The sequence below is a fragment of the Eumetopias jubatus genome, unplaced genomic scaffold (assembly GCF_037043125.1).
Source record: "Eumetopias jubatus isolate StellerSeaLion01/CBP00866 unplaced genomic scaffold, mEumJub1_p1.0 scaffold_6, whole genome shotgun sequence".
Lineage (NCBI taxonomy): Eukaryota > Metazoa > Chordata > Mammalia > Carnivora > Otariidae > Eumetopias > Eumetopias jubatus.
In genome coordinates, this window is record NW_028274812.1 from 119,529,467 (window position 1) to 119,538,485 (window position 9,019).

The following is a 9,019-nucleotide window of genomic DNA, read 5'->3' on the forward strand; positions in this document are numbered from 1 at the left end:
GCGCCCCCCAGTTCTCCTTTATATTTGATACTTTTGCTTCCCTGTTTCTTTTAAAATAATATGATTTATTTATAATAAGAAACGTAAACTACGATATTCCCATTCATTCATCATTTTATTTTTACATGATCATTTTTTCTCTTTTATGTAGCTAAAAGCAGAAAGACAAAAACTCACACTTGTCAATTATTGCTCCAGCCTACAATGGGGTGCACCAGAGAAAGTAAGTGAAAGCACACAAGTGAAACACTATAAACAGTGACTCTGCATTAGTTTTTTTGATCTTTGACATACAGGGGTACTAGATCTGATTCCAGATTTGCCAGCTATATATGAGTCCTTATGAAAACATGAAGCACATATGTTTAAAAAAATAATTTTTTTAAAGAACAAGTTTTATGATGGGGATATGCAACTATTGAAGTAAGAATTAGGTGAGTGTCCAATTAGGGAATATTAAATTATTTGATCCATTTTTATGTTGCTTTTCTGATATACTTTGCTTAATTAATTACTAAAGCAGTAATTGGTATTGTTAAAAACAGAAAAAGCACAGGCCCAAATGGTGTCACTTAGACTGAGTTCCCAAACTGGTACTTAATCCAAAATCTAATTACAGTTTCAAAATCCTACAGAAAAGGTCTTAACTAGTCAGTCAGGAATTTTCAATCCAAGCCAAAGAGTCTGCCACCTGGGACTTCTCCACTCAACAAAAAAAATAAGGTAATCCATATAATAAGGCCCCTTGCTTTTGCCCCTAGAAGGTGACTTCTCCTGGTATAATCCTTTTCTTTTGTTAATAACTTCCTTGCTTACACCCTCCTTCTATAAAAAACATTACATTTTGTAGAACTCCTTGGAGCACCTCTTTACATGCTACATAGGGTGCTCCCTGATTCATGAATTGTTTAATAGAGCTAATCAGATCTTCAAATTTACTTGGTTTCAATCTTGTCATATAACAGTATAAAGGAGGTCTTCTACAAGTAGTATAATTTCTGTGTATGTGTAAGACATACACAATAATAATTACTATTTATTCCTGGAAAAATGAAAGGAAAGAGAGGCTGGAAAAACTTGGTCTTGTATTTTTTTATTTTTATGTTAATAACTATACATTACATCATTAGTTTTTGATGTAGTGTTCCATGATTCATTGTTTGTGCATAACAGCCGTGCTCCATGCAGAACGTGCCCTCTTTAATACCCATCACCAGGCTAACCCATCCTCCCACCACCCTCCCCTCTAGAACCCTCAGTTTGTTTTTCAGAGTCCATAGGCTCTCATGGTTCATCTCTCCCTCCGATTCCCCCCCCTTCATTCTTCTCCTTCTGCTATCTTCTTCTTTTTTTTTTAACATCTATTGTATTATCTGTTTCAGAGGTACAGATCTGTGATTCAACAATCTTGCACAATTCAAGTGCTCACCATAGCACATACCCTCCCCAATGTCTATCACCCAGCCACCCCATCCCTCTCAACCCCCACTACTCCAGCAACACTCAGTTAGTTTCCTGAGATTAAGAATTCCTCATATTAGTGAAGTCATAGGATACATGTCTTTCTCTGATTGATTTACTTAGCATAACACCCTCCAGTTCCATCCACGTCATTGCAAATGGCAAGATCTCATTCCTTGTGATGGCTGCATAATATTCCATTGTATATATGTACCACTTCTTCTTTATCATTCATCTGTTGATGGACATCTTGGCTCTTTCCACAGTTTGGCTATTGTGCATATTGCTGATATAAACATTGGGGTGCAGGTACCCCTTCGGGTCCCTATATTTGTATCTTTGGGGTAAATACCCAGTAGTGCAATTGCTGGATCGTATGGTAGCTCTATTTTCAACTTTTTGAGGAAGCTCCATACTGTTTTCCAGAGTGGTTGCACCAGTTTGCATTCCCATCAACAGTGTAGGAGGGTTTCCCTTTCTCCACATCCCTGCCAACATCTGTCGTTTCCTGACTTGTTAATTTCAGCCATTCTGACTGGTGTGAGGTGATATCTCATTGAGCTTTTGATTTTGATTTCCCTGATGCCAAGCCATGTTGAGCACTTTTTCATGTGTCTGTTGGCCATTTGAATGTCTTCTTTGCAAAAATGTCTGTTCATGTCTTCTGCCCATTTCTTGATTGGATCATTTGTTCTTTTGGTGTTGAGTTTAAGAAGTTCTTTATAGATTTTGGATACTAGCCCTTTATCTGATATGTCATTTGCAAATATCTTTTCCCATTCTGTCAGTTGTCTTTTGGTTTTGTTGACCATTTCCTATGATGTGCAAAAGCTTTTTATATTGATGAAATCCCAGTAGTTAATTTTTGCCCTTGCAACCCTTGCCTTTGGAGAAGTTTCTAGGAAGAAGTTGCTGTGACTGAGGTCGAAGAGTTTGCTACCTGTGTTCTCCTTTAGGATTTTGATGGACTCCTGTCTCCCATTTAGGTCTTTCAATCAGACTCTTTAGCCTCCATGTATTTGAGTTCTTTCTGACTTTCCTCTTGTGATTGAGTTCTAGTTTCAAAGCATTGTGGTCTGAAAATATGCACGGAATGATCTCAATCTTTTGGTATCCGTTGAGACCTGATTTGTGACCTAGGATGTGATCTCTTCTGGAGAATGTTCCGTGGGTACTAGAGAAGAATGTGTATTCTGTTGCTTTGGGATGGAATGTTCTGAATATATCTGTGAAGTCCATTTGGTCCAGTGTGTTATTTAAAGTCTTTATTTCCTTGTTGATCTTTTGCTTAGATGATCTGTCCATTTCAGTCAGGGGGATGTTAAAGTCCCCCACTATTATTGTATTGTTGTTGATGTGTTTCTTTGCTTTTGTTATTAATTGCCTTATATAATTGGCTGCTCCCATGTTCGGGGCCTAGATATTTACAATTGTTAGATCTTCTTGTTGGATAGACCCTTTAAGTAGGATATAGTGTCCTTCCTCATCGCTTATTCCAGTCTTTGGTTTAAAATCTTAATGTGTCTGATATAGGGATTGCCACCCCAGCTTTCTTTTGGTGTCCATTAGCATGGTAAATGGTTTTCCACCCCCTCACTTTCAATCTGGGGGTGTCTTTGGGTCTAAAATGAGTCTCTTGCAGACAGCATATTGATGGGTCTTGTTTTTTTTATCTAATCTGATAGCCTGTGTCTTTTGATTGGGGCATTTAGCCCATTTACATTCAGGGTCACTATGAAAGATATGAATTTACTGCAATTGTATTGCCTGTAAGGTGACTGTTACCGTATATTGTCTGTGTTCCTTTCTGGTCTATGTTGCTTTTAGGCTCTGTCTTTGTTTAGAGTACCCCTTTCAATATTTCTTGTAGGGCTGGTTTCGTGTTTGCAAATGCCTTTAGTTTTTGTTTGTCCTGGAAGATTTTTATCTCTCCTATTTTCAGTGACAGCCTAGCTCGATATAGTATTCTTGGCTGCATATTTTTCTCATTTAGTACTCTGAATATATCATGCCAGTCCTTTCCGGCCTGCCAGGTCTCTGTGGATATGTCTGTTGCCAATCTAATGTTTCTACCATTGTAGGTTACAAATCTCTTCTCCTTAGCTGCTTTCAGGATTTTCTCTTTGTCTCTGAGACTCGTAAGGTTTACTATTAGATGTCGGGGTGTTGACCTATTATTATTGATTTTGAGAGGGGTTCTCTGTGCCTCCTGGATTTTGATGCCTGTTTCCTTCCCCAAATTAAGGAAGTTCTCTGCTATAATTTGCTCCAATATACCTTCTGTTCCTCTCTCTCTTTCTTCTTCTTTTGGGATCCCAATTATTCTAATGTTTCATTTTATGGTATTGCTTATCTCTCGAATTCTGCCCTTGTGTTCCAGTAGTTGTTTATCTCTCTTTTTCTCTGCTTCTTTATTTTCCATCATTTGTCTTCTATATCACTAATTCTCTCTTCTGCCTCATTTATCCTAGCAATTAGTGCCCCCGTTTTTTATTTCACCTCATTAATAGCCTTTTTGATTTCGACTTGGCTAGATTTTAGTTTTTATTTCTCCAGAAAGGTTTCTCTAATAACTTCCATGCTTTTCACAAGCCCAGCTAGTATCTTTAAAATCATCATTCTGAACTCTAGTTCCAACATCTTACTAATGTCCATATTGATTATGTCCCTGGCAGTCACTACTGCCTCTTGTTCTTTTTCTTGAGGTTATTTTTTCAATCTTTTCATTTTGTCCAGAGGAGAATAGATGAATGAGAGAACAAAATGCTAACAGGGTAACAATGTCCTCAGAAAATATACTCTAAACAAGTCAGAAAAGACCTGAAACCGGGGAAAAGAAAGGGAAAGAAAGAAAAAAGAAAAAGAAAAAGATAAAAAGAAACAAAAACAGAACAAAACAAAAAAAACCAGAATATGATCAAATATGATCAGGCTGGTGCATAGATCAGTGCCACACACTAGATTTTGGGTGTATTTTGGTCTGTTAGAAGAAAGTGCCTCCCAAAATTTTAATGAAAGAAAAACATATATGTACAAAATAAGGGTTGATATGATGAAGGGATGGAATATGACTGTAAAGGTGAAAATTATAAAAAATTTTATAAAAGAAATTGATAAGAAGTTGTAAAAAAAAGAAAGAAGAGAATAAGAAAAAAAAGGGAGACAATGTGATCAGGCAGGAGACTAGAACAAAGCCATACACTAGAGATTTAGGGTATATTTTGGTCTGTTAGAAGAAACTGTATCTCAAAATTTTAAAGAGAGAACAACTTATATATATATGCCAAAAATAAGGGTAACTACTATGAAGGGATAGAATATGACTCTAAAAATGAAAAATAAAAATGTTTTTTAAAAAAGGGATTGATAAGATGTTGGTTGAAAAAGGGAAAAAGAAAAATTTTTTAAAAAGACAGTTAAAAAAATTAACTTTGAAAGACTCAAGAATCATGGATAAAAAGCCATGAATTCTATGCGTAGTATTCCCCTAGGGCTGGATTTCTGCCGTTCTCCTTGATTGGTAAACTTGGTCTTGGCTGGCTGTTCGTGCTGATCTTCTGGGGGAGGGGCCTGTTGCCATGGTTCCCAGATGGCTTTGCTTGAGGCGGAATTGCCCCGCCCTTGCTGGTCAGGGTTAAAGAATCTGCTCGGGTTTGCTCTCAGGAGATTTTGTTCCCTGCAAGCTTTCAATACAGCTTTGGAGGATGAGAGTGAAAATGGCGGCCTCCCAATCTCCGCCCTGGAGGAGCCTAGAACTCAGGGCCCTGCTCCTCAGTGAGCCCCAGAGAAAAGCAGTCGATCACTCCTGTCTGCCCAGTCTCCAGCCATACTCCGTGCTCACCCAGCCTGTGACCAAGCATTTCTATCTCTGACACTCGACCGCGTGAGGAGTCTCCAAACCCAGCAGATCCCTGCGGTGTGGTCCCACACTGCTCCTCCTGGGGAAGGAAGCAAAGTCTCCCTGGATCTGCCACTTGTTGGCTCCCTGCTGGAGAAGCAGTGTCCCGACTGTGCTGCGGATGACTGTTTATGGCAACCCCAAGCTGAGAGCCCACTCCTCGGCTCCGTCTCTGCAGCCAGCTTTTTCACTCCAATACCTGGGAGCTCTGCCGCACTCAGGCACCCCCGGTCTTTCTGTGACCCCAAGGGTCCTGAGACCACACTGTCCCGCAAAGGTTCCATCTCCTGCTTAGCCACTGGAGCCACATCCCTCAGCGGAGCTGACTTCTAAAAGTTCTAATATTGTGCTCAGCTGCTCTATGACTTGCCAGAAGTGGCGAATAGAGGCCCCCTCCCCCACCGTCAATCCTCCTGAATATCGCCTCGGATTCACTTTTCCGCTCGTTCTACCTTCCAGAAACTGGTTGCTTTTCTGTTCAGAAAGTTGTTGCTATTCTTTTCTTCGACCTCCTGTTGAGTACATAGGTGTTCATCAAACCCCATGGTTTGATCCCTATCCAGCTGAATTCCTGGGACCGGACGAAATCCAGGTCTCCTACTCCTCCGCCATCTTGCTCCACCCCTCAGCTGGTCCTATTTTTTTAATTAATTTTTTTATTTGAGAGAGAGAGATGGGGGAGGGGCAAAGGGAGTGAGAAGGAGAGGATCTCAAGTGGAGTCCACACTCAGAGCAGAGCCCAGTGAGTGGCTTGATCTCATGATGTGAGCTAAAGTTAAGAGTCAGATGCTTAACTGACTGAGCCATCCAGGGTCCCTCAGTTTGGTGCTGTTAATAACAACCCTTAAAGTATTCATTTGAAAGCAGAGTGCTAGAAGACACTTTAATATTTTCCTAGGAAAAAGGAAAAGAGAAAAGAGATAGGTAACACAACCGTCTGTGACAGAAGTGATGCAGACTGGCCAGCTCCAAGCGATGAGGGAGCAGAAGGCTAGCTGAAGACAAAGTACAAGCTGACACACTGCAACTCCCCCTTTCCCCCCACTCCTGGGTGGGATATGTGTGACATTCCTCCAGGAAACCTCCAACTATCTTAATATTAATGCTTCCCTAGAGGGAAAAACATACTTAGTTTGATAATAGCAAGGACTTCAGTATCCTCAGGGTCTTCTTTAGCATATGAAAGTCCTTTTGGACAACTCCCTTTTTCTTTACCCTCCCCAACCCCATAGTATATAATCAATTGCTCCTCACAACCCCAGTGCAGCACTTTCTGCCCATGGTCCTGTCTCTCTGCTTCAATAAAATCACATCACCTTTTTGCACCAAAGACATTTCGAGAATTCTTCCTTGGCCATTGGCTCAGGACCTCACCTATATTCCAAAACTACATCATGAAGACTCAGAGGGGGTTCCCACAGAACCAGCTAAAGGGTCCTTGGCTTTGCACAGGATAGAAATCAAATGTGAACTGAGAGAAAGTGAGAGCAGAGTTTATTGAAGACATAGAGAGAAAGAGAAGATACAGAATGTCCGGGAGATTCAGAAAGGAAAGGAGAGAGAGTCTCATCTTTGCTTGGGGATCAGGGTTTTTATTAAGAATTACGGTCTGGGGGGTGGAGGAGGATGGCGGAGGAGTAGGAGACCTGGATTTCATCTGGTCCCAGGAATTCAGCTGGGTAGGGATCAAACCATTCTAAGCACCTACGAACTCAACAGGAGATCGAAGAAAAGAATAGCACCAACTCTCTGAAAAGAAAAGTGACCACTTTCTGGAAGTTAGGACGTGCAGAGAAGTGAATCCGAGGTGATATTCAGAAGGATAGATGGCGGGGGGGGGGGCCTCCATCGGCCGCTTCTGGCAAGTGATAGAGCAGCGGAGCACAAAATCGGAACTTTTAGAAGTCGTCTCCACTGAGGGATGTCGCTCCAGTGGCTAAGCGGGGGGTGGAACCCTCGCAGGACAGTGTGGTCTCAGGACCCTCGGGGTCACAGAAAGACTGGGGGTGTCTGAGTGCGGCAGAGCAGGTATCAGAGCGGGGAAGCAGGCTGCAGAGAAGGAGCCAAGGCGTGGGCTCTCAGCTCGGGGTTGCCATAAACTGTGATCGGCGAAACAGTCAGGCCACTGCTCCTCCAGCAGGGACCCAACAAGCGGCAGATCCGGGGAGACTCCCCTTCCTCCCTTGGGAGGAGCAGCGCAGGAATGCACCGCAGGGATCTGCTGGGTTTGGAGACTCCACACGGGGTCAGGTGCCAGAGATAGAAACACTCGGTCACAGGCCAGGTGAGCATGCAGTGCAGCCGGAGACCAGGGAGACAGGAGTGATTGACTGCTTTTCTATGGGGGCGCACTGAGGAGTGGGGCCCCGAGTTCTCGGCTCCTCCGGGTCGGAGATTGGGAGGCCGCCATTTTCACTGTCGTCCTCCAACACTGTATGGAAAGCTTGCAGGGAACAAAAGCTCCCCAGAGCAAACCCGAGCAGATTACTTAGCCCGGACTGGCAAGGGCAGGCAATTGCACCTCCGGCAAAGACATTTGGGAACCACGGCAAGAGGCCCCTTCCCAAGAAGATCAGCACGAACAGCCAGCCAAGACCAAGTTTAACGATTAATGAGAATGGCAAAACTCCAGCACTAGGGGAATACTGTACATAGAATTCATGACTTTTTTCCCATAATTCATTTGTCTTTCAAAGTTAATTTTTTAACAGTTTTTTTTTTAATTTTTCTTTTCCCCCTTTTCAACCAACATCTTATCAATCCTTTTTTTTAAAAAAAAACATTTTTATTTTTCATTTTTAGAGTCATATTCTATCCCTTCATAGTAGTTACCCTTATTTTTGGCAGATATATATATAAGTTCTCTCTTTAAAATTTTGAGATACGGTTTCTTCTAACATATCAAACTACCCGAAATCTCTAGTGTATGGCTTTGTTCTAGTCTACTGCCTGATCACATTCTCTCCCCTCCCTTTTTTTTTCTTTCTTTCCTTTTTTTTAATCCTCTTCTTTCTTTTTTCAAACATCTTCTTATCAATTCTTTTTTTAAAATTTTTATAAGGTTCATCTTTACAGTCATCTTCCATCCTTACAGAGTATCAACCCTTATTTTGTACATATATAAGTCTTTCTTTCTTTAAAATTTTAGGAGGCACTTTCTTCTAACAGAATAAAATACACCCAAAATCTAGTGTATGGCACTGATCTATGCACCAGCCTGATCATATTTGATCATATTCTTTTTTTTGTTTTGTTCTGTTTTTGTTTGTTTTTATCTCTTTTTTCTCTCTCTTTCTTTTTTCTTTCTTTCCCTTTCTTTTCCCCTGTTTTCAGGTCTTTTCTGATTTGATTAGAGTATATTTGCTGGGGACGTTGTTAACCTGTTAGCATTTTGTTCTCTCATTCATTTATTCTCCTCTGGACAAAATGACAAGACGAAAAAAATCACCTCAACAAAAAGAACAAGAGGTAGTACCGTCTGCCAGGGACCTACTCAAAACGGACATTAGTGCTACGTTGGACCTAGAGTTCAGAATCATGACTTTAAAGATACTAGCTGGGCTTGAAAAAAGCATGAAACTTATTAGAGAAACCTTCTGGAGAAATAAAAGAACTAAAATCTAACCAAGTTGAAAACAAAAAGGCTATTAATGAGGTGCA